Here is an 18,433-nt window from a genome sequence, read left to right as displayed (position 1 = left end):
CCAAACAGGTGACCTTGTCATAGCAGGAGATCCTGTTACTGAACCTAAAACACCCCTTCTGACAGAATGCAAGACAAATAAAGGCTACAGTAGATAGGGCAGCTACATTCATAAGCTGGACAATGACATATATATCTCTGTGTGCTGGAAGTGTAATACTCAGGTATGAAAGCTTTGATGTGGGTTTCCATTTTTCTTTTTTTTACTTTTTTTTTTTTTATTTTTTACTTCTGTTCTATCTTGTAGAAACAATTTTGTGCCTCTTTCTCTTCATGCACTAAATCCATTTGCAATTGTAGTAACCTCTATTGTTGTACATAATAATAGTCTTCCTAACTCTCAAACCTGACTTAATGGAGAGGCAACAAAGGCCCAGCACCTTAGGCTCAGTAAGATAAGAGGTTGTTGAAAAAAAAAAAAATCAAGCATTGCTGAATTGAGAGTATTTCCTAGTATTTTCCTACTGTCAATAGCCTTCAAGACAATATGGGAAGACTCCATGTGAGACAATGTGTACAATTATGATGCTCAATGAGGAGGAAAGAAGTACTGAAATAAAAGAGTAATAGGTGCAGAGGAAGAGCTGACAGAATGAATAGGGCAATGGTCAGAAAGTCTAACCCATTTGGCTGGTTTTGTCCTAGCACAATGAGACCTAAGAGAAGACATGTAATGGTGACAAAAAAAAAGAAAAAAAAAAAAGAAAAATAAAATCAAATACAGCCTGCTGAATGAATTTGGGGTTGAAATTAAAAACAAAAGCCCCATCCAAGAAATTAATTAAGTTCTAGAGCAGAATCTTACTACCACAAATATGGACAAATTTGAAACTTGTATTATATTACATTTAGTCAGTTTTGATGGGAATGCCTTGTTTTACGCAGAATGTATACACCTTATTTACAGTGTGATACGGTGAAAGGATTCATTTCAGAATGTAACCACTGTAGAGAGAGGATCCACTTCCCTCAGTGGTCAGCTGCATTCAGTGCAATGATAAATTGAACTGTCACTTCATCATCTCTAAAAAGGGGCCTCATGTTTTGGTTTTTCATATGTTTTCTTAGTTAAAATGAAGACAGTCGTGTCCTTTTGGATTTCCATTTTGTAAGGAAAAATCAGAGTATTAAACAATCACTTCTGGAGCAAAAATGGGAATATTCCATATAATTTCCCACATTCAAACTTTGTCACAAATAACTGCTTTTTTAAATACAATAATGATTTTTTTTTAATTATCCTTTCCTGTGATGCCCTTGTAATACTCACAAGTATAACCACTATAAACATGCAATTTTTAGGTATCTTAATAAACAGGCCTTCAAATTGTCAAAACTAGAAATACTCACAGAGCAAATGCTAATTATGTCTCCTTTTTCCTGAGAAGTACTCCCATATTCCCCAGCCCAGCTATCATTCTTACTATAATCAAAAGTGGGGAGGGAAGGGGGGGTGTTGAAATATGTACAGAGATATTTGCACATTATTAAATATTCAAATACTGCACACTTATATGTGAGTTGGGCAAATTTTAACTGGGTGAGAGGGACACAAAATGCATGCTTACCCAAGAAACAAAATTACATGGATTGAATGTTGGAGTTTGCAAAGTTATAGCTGAGGGAAATATTGCACAGTCCATTACTACAGAATAGTCAAGCACTTTGAAGTGCACCTGACTTTCACACTAAGCCCACATTTATCTGCATCTGAACCCTTACTCCTTTTCTTCCTTTAGTTCCCAATATTATGAGCTATAGTTATCTCCTCTTGTAAAAACTAGCTTCCAAAGAGAGCTCAACTCCATATCCATTAGGTTAAGATGCCAGTTTAGGAAGAGGAAGGCAAAAGTTGTCACTCCAAGTTGTTCAACACAGGGGCTTGCACATGGGTCCCTTGTTAGCCTCCAAATCTATCAGGTTCTCTGGAGTGGTGTGTCTTTTCCTCTAAAATATTTTGGCACAATCAACACTGGTCTGTATCAAAACAAAGCAAAAAATTAACTTCTGTAATTTTCACTAAACACATTTTTTTATGCATATTTTTATATTGGTGCTGGTACACACAAATGCAATTGCAAACAAAACCCATATTTGGGACATCACAAACCTTTTTATAAATGGCAGAAACAAAGTCAGGCTACATTTATGCCAGCTGTCAACCACCAGATCATTCATTAATTTGGTCAAATTTAGGTCTCTGTTGCAATTGGGGTTAGTGATCTTTTGAAGCACATTGTTTCCTTGATTTTACTTTCCTCAAAAAAATTCACTAAAACTGTTCTTTAATTTTAAAATGGACCAGCCTCCATCTTCTTTGTTTTAATTCTAATGTACCTGTTTGACTTTGTTGTGACTTCTCCGTGCTCTTCTGACACTATCTGTGACTGTTTTGAAAGCTTCTTGCTGCTAGTGGCTCCAGTTATGCCACACTGGGGAAAAGAGCAGAGTTTCTTTCAGATTGCAAGAACACTCCAGCTGATTCCTAGACAGGTTTCAGCTGTGTGAATTATCAGGTTAAAGAAATGCTCATGTAGAACATGGCACCGGCACAGCCCTGACAGATATAGACTGATATTTTATTTTTGGAATATCTGCCTAAGGCTATTGTGGCTGGCTTGCTGACAGACAGTATCATGTGCTGGTACTGCAACAGAGAAATGTTAACTATAAAATCAACTAACTCAAGGGTTTGCTATAATACTTAAATTTTTAATAAGTTGTCAAAAGCCCCCTTTACAGAGTTCATTTAAAATTGGACTGAGGAGCCCCACTGTCACTTAATAAGCACCTACCCACTGGAAATGCCAGCAAGGGGAAGGGTGGCATGTCTGAAAACCTCCTTTATTAAAAGAATTTCTGCTCTTTTATTCCATGTCATTTTGACTGGCTAGGTACATCTACCCCAGATGGTCACACTGGATTGTAATATGGATTTCTCAACCACGTCAGCCCTCCCTCAGGTACTCAGCTCCTTTCAGCATACTTGTGTGATCCAGCTGCTTCTTCCCATGGCATAATCTCAGTGGTATGGTTGCATTTTCCTTATCTCTCTTCACCCTCATTTCTTCATAGATCTTTGAACAGCAGCATTTCATCCCTCCTTGTGAATCAGAGGGATTCACAGAAACCTGAATACAGTGGCTTGCACCTCTCCAGCAAAAAGAAAATTAGCATGATCTACTTTTTTATATTATCAGTGCTCTGAAAAGAGTTAAAGACCATGTGTGCCAGGAGAGACTAGATGTGTTTGCATTGCTGCTGTAGGACTACTGCACTTGTTATCCTTGTGTGTTACAGATGATTTCCTTCAAATATTTAGTTCCTAAGCAGGCAAGGTGTGGCACTTAAACCTATAGCAGGGCGCAGAAAAAGTCTCACCTAAGCAGAGTTCTGGCTCCTTGGAACAAATTGTCCTTGTTTCTCTGGCTGCAGTCCTGCCCATACATGTGGCATTTATCAAGAAAAGTCATTCCAGCCCCCTTCTCTTCACTGGTGCTGAGAGGATGGGACAGGGAGGATAGGAGGCAGGGAAACAACTGGGAGCAGATGAAGAAATCACAGAGGCTACAGTGATGTTGGAGTTGAGATATTTTCTAGTGTAAAACAGTTGAAGGGTGAGCCAGATAATTAATTGCTCTGAGCTCCATATGATATTTCTGTGAAGGATATGGAATGCAAGGGCTTCTGGCCATAGCTCACTCACTGCCACCATGTGTTTTGGGGCTGCCCTTGTACTCTGCTTTCCCACAGAGGAGACAAATCCATGGAAATGTTATACTTTTAACACTACCTTGTTAAAAGCCCCAGTAAAAGCAGTGATAAGTTCTTCAAAGAGGAAGATGTTAGAGATGTAAGTGGAACACAACTACTCGTGTCATCTCTTCAAATACACCTGCGAGAACCACATCCTTATGAGTTTGTCACATTTTGTGAGTTTCTTCCACAGGAATGAGGGCTGCAATCAGAATTGATGTTTCACTAAATCTAAGAAGCAGTTCTAAATCAGTGCTAAAACAGTCCAGGGTTTACTGTTCAGTGTGGGACTGAAATAATGGCAACTCTAAGTAGTGAGATTAAGAACCTCCAGAATTTGGAGCTGAAAACTCTACTTGACCTTCACAAATTCATCTCTGAAAGGCCTTGTTGAAAAAAATATTCCAATCCTTTAGACTCTGCTTTCTGTCTTCTACACATGGGTAATGATGATTATATGCTGTTACATATTATCAATATAAAGATTGATTATTTTCATTAGTGCTGCTGTGAAGTGATGAAGGCATGCAACTCTTCAGTGATAAAATATTTTATTGCCAAAGTAGAAATAGTGGAATCAATAGAAGAAACATCCCAAACTATTATTAACTCTTTAAAATATATATATATATAACTGTGTGTTGTGTAATTATTTTCTTCTATAGTATCTGTAAACTTTTTATTGCCTTTATCAGCCATTGTCTCTTTTTGTAGTCTTGTGTGGGAAAATGTTTTCTCTGAGAACACAGACTGATGACAGCACTCACCAGCTCTACCCTTCTATTTTAAAGCAGTCATTAACACCTAATTAGTTTAAAAGCCCTCCATAGGGCTAATATTGAGCTAAGGTTACACTTGCCAGATGTCTTAGAGCCAAATTTGGGTGGTGGCTTCTCCAGGCCTATAGACATTACTGGGTGTGTCCCCAAGGCTACTGGCTGTTAACAAATGACTTCTAATGGGCAGGATTTACCTTAACGCAAGACCTAGCCTGAAGCACTAACAGACCACTGCAGTCTTAGCAACCTCACAAACAAAGGTTCTTTGTTTTGAATAAACAATGTATCCTGCCAGAGGAAGAGTAAAATATTGCTGCTTCATTATTACATCTGTGTCTTGCTGTCTGTCTACTTATCTATCATCAAGCTGCCTATTAATCAAAATGATCTGTCTAAAAAAGTGTGTGATGCAGCATTATTGGTAAGCAGATACATAACAAACATTAAGTGTACCCAAAACATTGATTTTTTCTCCCCTGCTCTCCAAAAGGTGGGCAAAACAACATATGTCCAAGAAGGGAACAACAGTGGAGACACTCTCATTTGAGAAGGATTGGAGGGAAGGGAATGTCAGGAAGCAGACAGACACGGCCCAGTGACGCATCCAGCAGCGCGGAGAGCAAGAGATGCTGCAGCTGAAGGTTGCAAAGGGGAAGAGGTGGCAAAGCTGTGGCATGAGTGTGTGTGCAAGTGAGGAGAAAGTGACTAAAGGATTCACCCTCTAAACCAGCTGATAATCATTGCTCAGTGTCAGCTGACAAAGAGTGCACAGAAACAATTCCCTGCCTTGCAAACTCTTAAGTCTACAGAGGACTTGGTGGAGGTTTAGCTTTACCAATAAGATCATGAAACAACAAAGACGACTTTTGCAGATCCTCTCTCATCCATTCCATGCTAAATTTTGCCCGTCACACATGCATTAGCTACATAGCCATAACTGTCCACGTGCTTATAACTAGTTTTGGTAAATGCTTTATTCATTGAGAGTTTCCAATGGAAGGTTCAGTCCCGCCTTACCCCCCTAGATTGTTTTCACACTGACTATTTCCATTATCACTTTAGGATTCTGTAATTATTAGAATAAAACCTGGATTTTTCTCTCAATAAGGAAAGTACGTTTTTCTTAACTATGCTTTTTAATGACTTTTTAAACAACATAGCAAAAAAAATCAGCTGCAGGCAGGGAACAACACTGAAAAAATTTCTCTTAAAAGGTGAATGTCTCAGAAAGTGATGAGACATTGAAGAATGAAGAGGGAACATCTGGATGCTATGAAGGGTCACAGCAACTTAGGGGAGGGAAGAGATTAAGAGATGCATGTGGGCTCCTAAATGCCATAGGTAGCATCTAGCCCATGGGATAAGTCATTACCCAATTTTTATGATTGTAGCTTTTGTTTTCACCTTTTTTTAATTCCTCTTTTTTCTCTTTAAATCTTTACTTGTTAAGCATCAGAAAGCATAAAGAGGATGAGACTTATTCGATTTGCAAATGGCTTGAGTAGTTGTTAATATGTAGTCAAACTGTGTTTCATGGCAATGATGTCTAACTTTTCTTTGAGGCACTGAAATAACTCAGTTTCTGTCAGCTCTACACTCTCAGACAAAGCAAAAGGAAGCAGAAGGTTGAAGAATCTTATATACTAACAGGTGATAGTAAAACATCCTGATTTTAGTGTGTGGCTGCGAGGAAGAAAGAACAAAGGTGCTGGAACAAATTGCTGCCTATTCTTTTGAAATTTCAATTTGAATTTCAATTCCCTAAGACAAATAATCAGACTGATTTCTACGTGATAGCCATTAAAATAGTGATGTGCTAACAGGGGATCCTCAGCACTTCTGGTAACACTCTGCTACTAAACATGAGTGGAAGAACTGGGGTGAATTCTTGGTCTCGGTGTTGATTGCTTCTCCCATCAGGTATAATCACAGAAGCTCCCTGAAAAAAAAAAAAAAAAAAAAAAAACAAAAAAAAAAAAAAAACACAAACAGCCAAAAAACCCCACTTCATGGAACTCACCTCTTTTTAATGTACTGAATGTCAATAAATCTTTTGACATTTTGGGGGAGATACAGATGCACTGAGGCTCCTGGAGAGTAAGGAGAGAAGGGGAAGGAGGCTTTCTTGTGCTATATACACTCCTTTACTCATTGCAGAAAGTAAACACAAGTGTCACTGACATACACAATGACCTGCAGTCCCCTGATGTTTATTGAAAACTATTTGCCTGCCCCCATCAAACCATTTCTCAAGTACAAGAATGTCCTGGAAGCAGTGTATGGGGACTGGTGATGTTGCAAAGGACACCAAGAGACTGTCCCAGGCATTGTTTGGACGAGCACCTTGCACCCCAGGCAGGAGTGAGATTGTATAGGCTAATAGACAGTGCTGTCCCTCAGCGACAAGGCTGTGCAGTTGGTAGAAGGGACCATCCCTATAAGAGGGGACATGAAAGGACCTTAAGGTGAGCAGGGCTCTTTTGGCCCTTTTGAGCCCACATTTTGCTTGGAACCACTAGATTGTAGTTAGGTAGCTCTAACCATGGCCTACATGTTAGACGTCCCAGATTCATTTTGCTGTTTGTCAGAAATTGTCTCAGTGAGTTATATCTGATGTGTTGGCTCTGTTTCATGGTCTGGGGCTCCCTAAGCACAGGGTGATGTCAAATAGGCAAGTTAACATTAATTCAGCCAGGTCTTCTGCAGGCGAAAACATAGCCTGTGCAGCAAGAAGAGAAAAAGGGGACAATTTTAGCATCTGGAAAGCTAACCTCACTGCAGATTCCTTACATCCTGCACAGCAAGCCCACAGACAGCACCATGGAAAACCATCAGGCCTCAATCAATTGTTACTACATATCTTCTACACACAGGAGATTACTGGTAAATCAGATGCAGGAGACTCAATTGTAGGGGCCTTCATGCATTGCCTAAAGGAAAAATAAATCATGTCTCCAAACTGATCTCTTCTATTTCACCAAATGGATTGGCTTATTGATCAGAAAACTACTTGTCTTTTTTTGGTTATTGCATTGTGTTACATCTGTTATATCGCATTCCACCATTATTTGCTGCACAAGCTAGCGTGATACAAAGACACATGTGAGCCAAAAAATAAATCAATAGGACAATATCAGGCATGCAAAAATCCCATTGATCATACAAACCAAGTGTCTGCAAACAAGCACAAGAGTGCTTTGAATTATGATCTGTCAAAGAATAAGTCTGTATCTATGACTTAATTGGGAGTAACATCTTTATGGAGGAGTGGACTAGGGATAACACAAACTACTGATCCATAATACCCACAGGGGACTTTATACACTTCTTCATATCAAATACTTAAACTCCTTTCCTACATTATCATACTTCTGGATTACTGCAGATAGAGGGGAAAAAATGAGCACAAACTTCCAGATAGGGTTTTTTGCAGTTGTTGATAGTGGTTTTATATCTTTCTGTGGCTGACACTCTATTTTGATCCTATTGCTGCTCTTAACTGTCCCTACTGACAAGGAGGCTCTTAACATGTAGGGTGAAAGGATGAAAATGAAGCATCAGGTATAAATGAAAATATTATGGGACTTCTACTGGGAGTGTGATAATCTACTGTTTGAATATGAAGTCATTCACAAAGGTAGCAGATGGTGATATCACCTCTTCATTTTTTCTAACTGGCGAAGTGAAGACCACTGTCTCCTACAGCACTCAGAATTGCTTGAGCCAAAATGGAATTGCAATAGATCTGGTACTTAAAATATTAATTTCATGTTCTTCTTATTACCAGCCATAATTACATTATCGGTTGTCTCTTGTCCTATATATCACATACAATACTTATTGTATATTATAGAGAATGGAGTCCAGTAGGGGTTGAGCTTCTGCAATGCAAAGACTGGTGAAGTAATGAAGTTCCTTTCTGTTGTCAACTGCTGGCTGCTTGACCCTGAGTTAGAATAAAGTGCAATATCCCATGAACTCTCTCCTCTTGGTCAATCCCCAAGTCCTCAGGCCTGGAAACAGCAGCAATTACTTACCATAGAGTTAGCCCTCCTGGGAGAAAAAACAGACCCCCACGGACTTTTATGTCACAACATCCTCTGCTTTCTCCTTCCCTGTCTCCTGACTGGCTTGGCATCCCTGGTGGCCACCCTCCTTCCCCCGGAGGCCAGTCCCCTCTGCCCAGCCCTTAGCTCTGCCTCCCACCCCTTCCCCTTTATAAGCTGCCTGCTCCACGCGGTTCTTCCTCTTTCCCTGGATTTGTACTCAGCTACGGTGTTACTCTGCTGGAATAAAACCTTGCAAAAGCGCCTTTCTTGCCTTGATTGCTGGGCCAGTTGTGGTGAGTGTTGAGTGGAAGTTTGACAGTGTTGCCTGAATGTTGATTCAACTTGCTTTTCCACAGGAGAGGTTTGTTGGGGGCAAGAATTAGGCAGCACCTACCTTTCTAAGACCTGTATTTTTAATAAAGCAGATCTCTTGCAATTTACTGAGTGACCCCTCCCTCTCCATCACAATGTGCATCATTAAATTATTCAACTGCTAGGTCATGAAGCTGGAAGTTTAAGCTACACATCAAAGCAGACTAAAAAGGTGCAAAAAAGTGAGAGTGAAGTGGAGAAAGAGGGGGAAGATCGGGAAACAGAGAAACTCAAAAACTGTGAAACTTCTGTGCCCTCAGACAACACCTGCATTGTTATTCCTTGAGAGTCAGGCTTCAGAAAGGTTCTGTGCCAGAAGCCCACAGGGTGACTGCTGAGCAGATTGCATAAGCTCACTGCTTTCATGGTGATCACCACACTGCAATTAAGTTACAGAGTTATCAAGGTGGCATTTAGGATGCAAAACATGCTCACCTATGCTATCAGCCCATCCAGCATTCACTGTGGAGATTACAGGTTTGCTCTTACTGGAAAATTTTCATTCCATCATGAGTGTATTTGGAGGGTGAGGGGGAGAGCTGTTCCATTCCACAATCATGAGAAATATATTGACTTGTGACATGTCAAATAGGAGCAATGCACTGTACAGGTCACTCAGGAGTGCATCTTAGGGTTCACTGTAAATCTTAGATGCTTTGAAACGTCCATATAATTATTCCAAATAGCCCTCAGGACACCCTAGACAGTATGCCAACCGTTTGCACTACTTGGGTGGATTTTATTCATTCTTTTTCATAACAAAATGACATTTTGTTTTTGATGGGTTTAAAATGCCTTGACTATTCCATCTTCACCGTTTCTCTATGGAGAAAAAAAATTTACTAATAGTTTGTTCTTTGAGGGCTGCATCCATTTTAAACTCAGACTCATTCTTTTTTCTCGTATAACTTTTTTCCATTTTCCTCACAACGCTTTTCTCCAGATAGTTTGCATCTAAAATCAAACAAATCTGAGTGCTTCTGATTTGCTTGTTTAAAGGAGGAAAAATATAATATTGAACTTTGAGGATTCTGTCACAAAACACTAAATTAGTTTCCCAAATCCATAACCCATCAAATGGCTGCATGATAGCTGTGTCATGAATGGCTTTTACATTCTGTGAAGCCTTGATCTTAATTTGGAAGCAAAGTCCAATACCTTGAACCTAAGGACATTTGTGCCTTCAAAGTTCATGAGCCATGGTGCTTTTTTACCTATTTGGTGTACTTTTTGTGGATTTTATTTTAAAAAGGAAGTTGGTATATAAATACACACACACACACACACACACATATATATATGTGTATGTGTGCCTAGCAAATATATTACATATATTTGTATCACAAATTTCCTAATCTTAGCTCATAATTAATAATAAATCTTTGAGCAAACAGGATCTATTGTCAGATTAATATGACAGGTAATTAGGTCCCATTAAGAGGCTGTCTCTAGGAGAAATAATTGTGTTTTCACTTTGTACAGGGTAAACTGTAGAGGGGAGTCTGTAAAAGCCTTGGAAGGCTCTCCAGCACTGCAGAGTCATCGTTACAGTTGATTGATCTCTCTGATGAAGGGCATTCGTATCTATAGGATGGAAATGCTCATAGGATCTAAATGTCCATTCTCATACTAGAACTAGTCAGATTAAATCACTCAAGCAGATAATACATGTTTTTTGACTCAGCTGAGAAAAGCAATAGCAATTTAAAGGCTCAGAGCACCTTCAATTTTAACCCTGATATCTTTTGGCCTCTTATTAGGTATTCTTAGTTTATTCTTGATTTTCTCAGTCATTTCCTGATGATTACATCAGTCTTCCCTTTTATTGATCGGTGCTTTATCTAGACAATCTTAAACAAAACTAACACGGTGAAATTAAGCCAATGAAAATAAAAGATAGCTGTGGTTAGTCCCACTACTAAGGGCATCAGTCCTCTTTGTTGACTTTTGCTATAGACAGATATGCTAGTGCTAGTCAAAGAAATTAGAAACAAAGCCTTTCACTCTTACAACATAGGAGAAAATGTAAGAAAAAAATTGAGCTTCTGCTTTGTTTCTTAGTCTGTGCAAGATGCATAGCTAATTTTCTCAAACCATATGGTGGGGGCTTTGCTAGAGTTTTCAGTCCACACCATGTCTTGTGTCATGCTGCAGAATGGCCAGGCTGCTCCTGACATTGTGGTTCTCAGGAGAAGCAGCTGTGTGGTCCTGCGCTGTGTTGGCAACATCAGGAGATGGGAGTTACTTTCTCTGAGCATCCTCCTTGCTTTTGTCTCCCCATTTGTGCTGCCTTTGGACAACCCTTTTCAGCCTAAGAGCACAGTAGAAATTTCTGCTGCTGAACAGCTTTGATTTTTGCCAGGTCAGCCAAAGAGCACAAAGATCACTCACAAAAATTTGTAGAAGAAATTTCTAATCTAAAGAACAAACACAGATTAATTTCTTTCATGACAATTATACTTCAGAATCTGGACTTACTGACAAGCAGAAGGGAAAGAATACTTATAAATGCATGGCTAGCTCTAGGAGAATTTGGCTGGAAGCATAATCTGCCATTACATTTTCTCAGGATTACCATTCTTTCTAAATTTTCCATGTCCACATCAAATTTGTGTCCTTATTTCTCAGAAACGACAGAAAACTTCACTGTCTGAAAACTGTGCTTCTGTTCATTCAGGCTAGATTCAAGGTATGAAGTGAGTAAGCCAAAGAGCAATATCCACCCAAGTGCTCAAACAGCCAGAGGTGTAATCGACTGACATTTGGAGTTACACATGAGGAGTCCAAGCAAGGTATTTACTTTATTAGGTGTTAAAGAGACAGATACTCAGATGTGAAACAACACAGAAGCAGTGTCAAGAAAAGCATTTTACCCCTTGGATCTGGCAGCTGAACACTGAATACCAAAGGTATTTTTTTCTTAAACAACTAAAAGGCAGTTTTAAACAAGCCAGTGGATCACGAGTTCAACACATAGCGCAGGTGTAGACTTAAACATTCTCCAGACAAGCTAATTGATTAAGGAAAGTCATTACTTATATCTCTTGAGTTTACTAATGAGAGGCCCAAAGAGTTTAAAAGCATATCAGGTTTCTGAGAGGCTAACTCTGGACTACATTTCAGAGTACATCAAATGCTGCTGTACCTCGAGTGGATATTTGATCAGCGCGGTGCTGCGGAGAGGCAGGACCGTGCTGCAGCAGCCAGGGGAGGTGGGGAGGCATTTGCTGCACACCACTGCCGTGGGGGCCTTGCTGTACTTCTGCTCCACGCTACTTATGCTTGGGGTAATCAAGCAAAGCACCCAGACAAGAGCCATCTGTGTTTAGGGTCACAGTCTTCCTCTTCATTTACTTAACTGCAGCCTCTCCAGTCTCAAAGTCCCATCCTGGGTGGGCTACATCTGTCCCAAAAGGGGGAGGCGCAGTCTGTGCCTGTCGAACTCAAAGGGCTATCACAGTCCCAGCACAATCTTAAAAATCTCCAGCAGATTTAGTGGGGTTTTTTCAGAGGTTGTGCTAATGGGAGAACCTGTGGAAGAGAAGTCTTTGAATTAAAACTCCATGTGGCAGTATTTTAAGTGTAAGCCACCTAGGCTGGCCTTTCAGGATATGGAAAAGATGATGCACTAGGTATTTGTCATTCCTAATCTTTATTACAACCATCAACACTCGCTTAAAGGCAAAGTTGGATGCTTCTGTTCAAATTACTTCATCTGGAACAGTTAATAGTGATATTTAAATTGTCATCATTAGGTGTCAGAGCCAATGCTCTTCTGAGACAAATGAAGTTGTTAACACTTCTCTAGAAAGTATTGCTCCTGACTGTCTGCTACCTTTGTCAAACACCAAGGTTATTTCTTAAAGAAAGAGGAAACGTCCCTCTTTATATAATATGATAAATTTGCAAAACTTCCAGAAACGGAGAGGGCTCTATTTTCACCTGGTTATACTGTGAGTTAAATGTATAAAGCTTCACACATCAAGGTGAGATAATAGCTCTTACTAAGTTTAGGGTGAACTAAATACCTGCTTTGGTGTTGTATGACAAAAAATCATATTTATGTACAGGACCATTTGTGTCCTAAGTATGCTTTCAGGAGGCATTAATCTCTTTTGTGTACCTATTAGCATGAAGAAAAGAGGAATCAAGAAAAATAATGCTCAAAAAAAGTAAAATAATTCCATGCTGCTGGCTCCTCAGGTTTTCTTACATGAAATAAAAAGCAGGTACCCACTGAGAGGAAATCTTGCCTGAAATTAGAATGATACTAAATCAGATGTCCACAGAGATAGGTAATGCTTTAAGGGACAGAACAAATGGGATCCAAACTGCTGTTTGCTTTATGCAGTATCCTAGCTGCAGAAATGATTGACCTGTGCTGTTATGGGGAAGGAACAAGAAACCCCTGGCCGAGCCTCTTCCATTGGGCAGTGGTGTCCCTATAAATGTCTTTTCCAAACAAATGTCTTTCTATAAATGTCTTCTCCAGCAGTTAGAGAAAGACACCACACCCTTGTTTTTACCTACCTTTTGATGCACCTTATAAAAGCTTTAACTAATGCAGCTGTGCATTAGCAGGAGAGCAAAGCATGGTGTCTGACCACTGACCTGGCAGAGGGGGAGCCAATCTCGTGTAATTGCCCTCCTGGAGCCCTGCTGTGTGCCTTGTAGGTGAGGCTCTTGCAGCCATGAGTCCTGAGACATCTTCCAGGGATATTAAGTTTCCATCCCTGAAGGTCCTCTGGAATTCGGTGTTATGAAAAATGGAAGTTGTTCAGTTCTATGTCATTAGAGAGATCTATGTCATTCAGTTTATCACAGAGACCTCGTTCATGGCCAAGAGAATTTTCTTTGCACATTAACCCTACATGTTATCTGCCACCCTTTGTAATGTTCCTTGTGCTTCTCAGAAGCCTTTCTAAAGTTTATGTTTGTGTTGAGATGACAAACGCCGCACTCATTATTCTGCCCAAAGCTACACTGTCTTAGCTTGTGTCCCAGCTCTTTTTTCAGAGGTGAATATTGGAAATATGTGAAGATGCTATCCACTTACTGTAAATGGGACTGATGTGTCTTTGTGTGTGTGTATGAAATTCATTAACAAGGACACTGTAAAGGAAATTATAGAATATGAAGTACCAGCCCCTGATTTTCTACAGGACCAGCAAATTTTACACTGCCTTGTGTGTAATTTCTTACACAACACTTACCTGTAAATATCACAGAGTTACAAAAGCCCTTCCCTAGCTTGTAAAATGTGACCCCAAAAGTATGTATGTCCGTATGTCTCCTTTAGGGATCCAGCAATGAAAGAGAAATAAGATTTGAGATTGCTTTGATAGCAACATGTATTAGTAGAACAAAGAGGGATTCCAAAAGAATGTATTAAACCTGTGGCAGAGAGGTAGTCAATCAGCTTAAGCATTAAAATGAGATTAAAAGAAGTTTAAAAAAATCCATCTTGTGACTGAAGTAAACATGAAATTATGTAGGATGGTTGGGTTTTTCTAAGTGTCATTCAGTTTTGTGTGAATGTAGCAAACCAATTAGATAAAATTAAATTTCAAGCCTGATTGACTTTTAAATATTCAATTTGAGCACTGCATTTTGTGTTTTTTGCATTGCCCAGGAAACATCTAGAAATAGCTGTTGTATCAAGGAATTAAATTAAACTTGCACTGTCAATAGCCTGGCTGGAGTTTCTGTGGGAGCATGATGGCAGTTCTTTTTAATTCAGTGCCATTAAACATTGAATATCCATACAACACAGAAATATAAGTCTGAAAAAGGACACGCTGGCTGCTGGAGAGCTTTGGCATTTATAGGCGGATAGCACTGGCAGATAATGAGAAGTTTGATGCCATGGAAATGATAGCTATGAAATATGTAACAATACTAACCCACAAAGATGGAATATTCATCAGGAAATATTGGTGGATAATTCAAATCTGCACAGCAATCTGCTTTTCATTTCAAGTGTCAAGCCTATGTAAGCCATAACACATCCAGGTATTACTCATGTGGGAAATAAGTACAAATTTAGTACAACGCATGGAATAAAACAAAAAAAAATGTCCACACATGGGAAGAAGAGAAAGGATGTAATGTTCCCTCTCTCCCCATGCTATCTGTCTGTGAGAAAGAAAAGGACTTAGAAAAACAAGCTTGCTACTTGTAGAAGGAGTGGGAAGGCTGTGATTGCTGCAGTGGGATCTGCCTTCTGGAGAGATGCATCCCAGCAGCATGAGAGATGCATCCCTACCTGCCCAGAAAACAAAGAGTAATGTGCACTTACCCCCAGGTCTCCCCTGTCCTTAGCACTCTTTGACCCTCCTGAGACACAGCAGAGAGGGATGTTTGTTATGCCTGTGTCATCTGAGGCTTCTTTCCTCTGGGACAAAGGTGTCATTACTGCTTTTCTGCTGCGTTTGACGCTCTGGGGAATGGGCTTTGGAAATCTATTTTGGGGCTGAAAGGTTGAGACAATATATCATATTAATATTGTTTTTTCATGCTTTTTATGAAAATTCAACACTCACCCAAGGGTTAGAGTTTCCCATTATCCTGTTCCAGCATTATCAAAGCCATGGTAAGAAAATATCTGAATGAAAAGCTACTGATGCTTTCTTTTTTTACTCCCCTGCTGATAAAATAGAGCATTTCCACACAACAAAAAGAGAGAGAAAGAAGAGATAGATCCCTTTCATTCTTTTATTTTCCATTTCTTTTTCTGTGTAGTAACCTTTACACCAGCAACCTTTCTATTCTCCTGAGGCAATCAATTTTCTTGTTCAAAGCAAAAGGTACAAATGATGAATTATATCACTGCAATGGAACTTTCCCAAAATTATCTTTGTCTTCCTTTAGTCACCCAACTCAGAAATATTATTAACAACTGGAGGATCCTATTGAAAGGGACCTTGTGCATGCTGCTGTACCTACCCAGAGAGGCAGGGATTTGTTATTCAGTGTATCCACAGCAGGATTTTTTTAAGTAAAGAAAATTTACTGCCAGAGGTTTCAGGAAACTTGTGTTTTATTTTCTTTATTTTACTACAAGAAGGTGTTAACTTTCTAAGCTGGCTGTTTCTTCTTGACAGAATGCACAGACTATTTTATTTTCTGGGATACCACTGGTTAAATCTATGCAGGCTCATTAACAGATCCAAGTACAAGACAAGTGTATAACTTTACAGATAACCAGCCCTCTCAAAATTGCCATTCAAGGCAGTTCCTGCTAGAAAAGAAATGAAAAGGATCACTTTGACACAGAAGTTTAAACCAGCCCAGTCTTTGGGTCATTCCCAGAGATGAGAATTAAATGTGGCTGTGAAACAGCTCATTTTATACAATGATATAGATATTAATATACTGTGCATGCGCCTTTACTTTGGCAAATATCCTGGACCATAATTCCAGGATGAGATGTTGTTGTGGAAAAGGAAAAAGTCATGACAAAGCAAGGAGTGAAGTCTTGCCACTGGAACGCATGAAATAATCTTCTTGCTCTCCCCAGCTCTCCCACAACCTCAGCTGAGATCTCTGCTGCTTCAAGAAAGATGTGGTCAGTTGAGCAGAATCCAAATTATTTCTTAGTGTTGATAACATGAACTGTGAATAAAATTGCTCAAGTTGAAGTTATTAAGCCTAAAGAGAAAACTGGAGAAATAGCATGAGAACACTCTCCAGAGAGGAGGCCAATTCCAGCAAAGAGAGATAGGATAGGAGATGGAACAGGACAATAATTAAAGCAAAGAGGTTAAAAATATTTTCTGACAGTGGCGACAAAGTCCCAGTAGGTTAGGTTGCTCTCAGAGGATTGTCAGCATTGGAAAATGTTGAGGATACATTAGATAAACATTGATCAAGAATAAAAACAAATAGATCAATCCTTCCTTAGGACAGGACATTACTAGATGGCCTAGGATGCTGTAAGATTCTCTGACAAGTGATATTAGTGCAGCTTCTGGTCAGTCACAACCTCTACACATCACACACCATCCAAATTGCTTCCCTTGTGAACTCTTTTTGCATGGCCTGCATGGATGAGACATGTGCCCCATAAATGTTCCCCTCTGATACATGTAACTGGCACCTGAAATCTATTTCTGGGACCACTTTCAGAGGCCCCACTGAGTGGCTCCTCTGCTGTTTCAAGAAGTGTCAGTGATGAAGTAGATGACTTTCCCCCATAACTGCCTCCATACCATGGTAAGGATTTAAAGCTCTGCCTCCTCTCTGCATGGCAAGGCAGGTGGTGTTTGGCAACCTCTCAGTTAACCCAAGTATTTCAGGGCACAGAGTTGGGAATTCTAGCACTCTGTGTGGGAAAAGGCTAATTGATTCTGGAGGGAAACACAGGGTCTTTAATGGAGGATGCATCCCAGGGTAGGCCAGCTCATGTATGCCATGTGCCATCCAGCATCAGGGCTGCCTCCTCCCCTGCTGCCCAGATACCAGCCTGTGCCTGGAGTCAGAGAAATGTCATGTCACTGTCAGATGAGGCACAGGAGGCATTTGAGTAGCAGAAGAAAGGTGGCACACGCTTGACTGATGCTGACAGCCTGACATTTGACAAGTGAGGTTAAGATGGAAGAATTTTTCTCTATGCTATGGAGCACTTTACAAACATTCACTCAGCTTCATGGTGCTTTTCATACCACCTCCTTCTGACAAACACAGAAGATAAAGTTCACCAAGTACCTTCAATCCTGGCAGAAACAAGAGGTGGCTTTGTGTTGGCTGGACACTGGTGGTCACTGGCTATCATTTTTCCTACCCTGCCTTCAGCAGGATGTCCTGAGCATGTTTAGGTGACCCATCAGGATGCCCAGCATGCCTTCCTGGCTGGGCTGACATGCAGGAGCTTCAAGGGCTGCAAGCAGTTCTTCTGCTTCATTACCAGGTGACGAGCTTGTGTGCACTTATCAGAGAAATGGGTGGGACAGAAACCCTGGAGCCCCATCTTCAGGCAGCTGGGAGGTGCATGCCTTTGCTCCTGCTGCCATCCCATCCATCACGCTCACACATGTTCTGCAGAGCTGGAACAAAAATTACTTTGTTTATGTCTACCAAATTAATGCAACTCTCCACATCAGGTATAATTAGAGACAGATGTGTCATAAGCTTGGGCAAGCCCCAGACCTGTGTGAATAATTGTTGTACAACAGCAGCAAAGGGCAGTGCATCAAAAAATAGCAAATTTGCTGTAGCCACAAATTGGCTGTTTGCCAGGCCAGTGAGGCATTATTTTTGCCTCTTCTGTTTATTGTTGTGTGTGTGTTTGTTTGTTTCCCTGAAGCTCCACTGAAATTATGACAAGAATTTTGTTTGTCTGAGGGTGTTTTATTTTTTACGAGAGCCACTGGATTCCCAGACGCCTAGAACTTTATTTTATTTTTACATCTTTGGAGTCTCATTCCCCTTTCAGTGAGCACTGTGCCTCTGAAGACATTGCCCTTGAGTGCTACTTGAG

The sequence above is a fragment of the Melospiza melodia genome, chromosome 1 (assembly GCF_035770615.1).
Source record: "Melospiza melodia melodia isolate bMelMel2 chromosome 1, bMelMel2.pri, whole genome shotgun sequence".
NCBI lineage: Eukaryota > Metazoa > Chordata > Aves > Passeriformes > Passerellidae > Melospiza > Melospiza melodia.
This window is presented reverse-complemented; position numbering follows the sequence as displayed.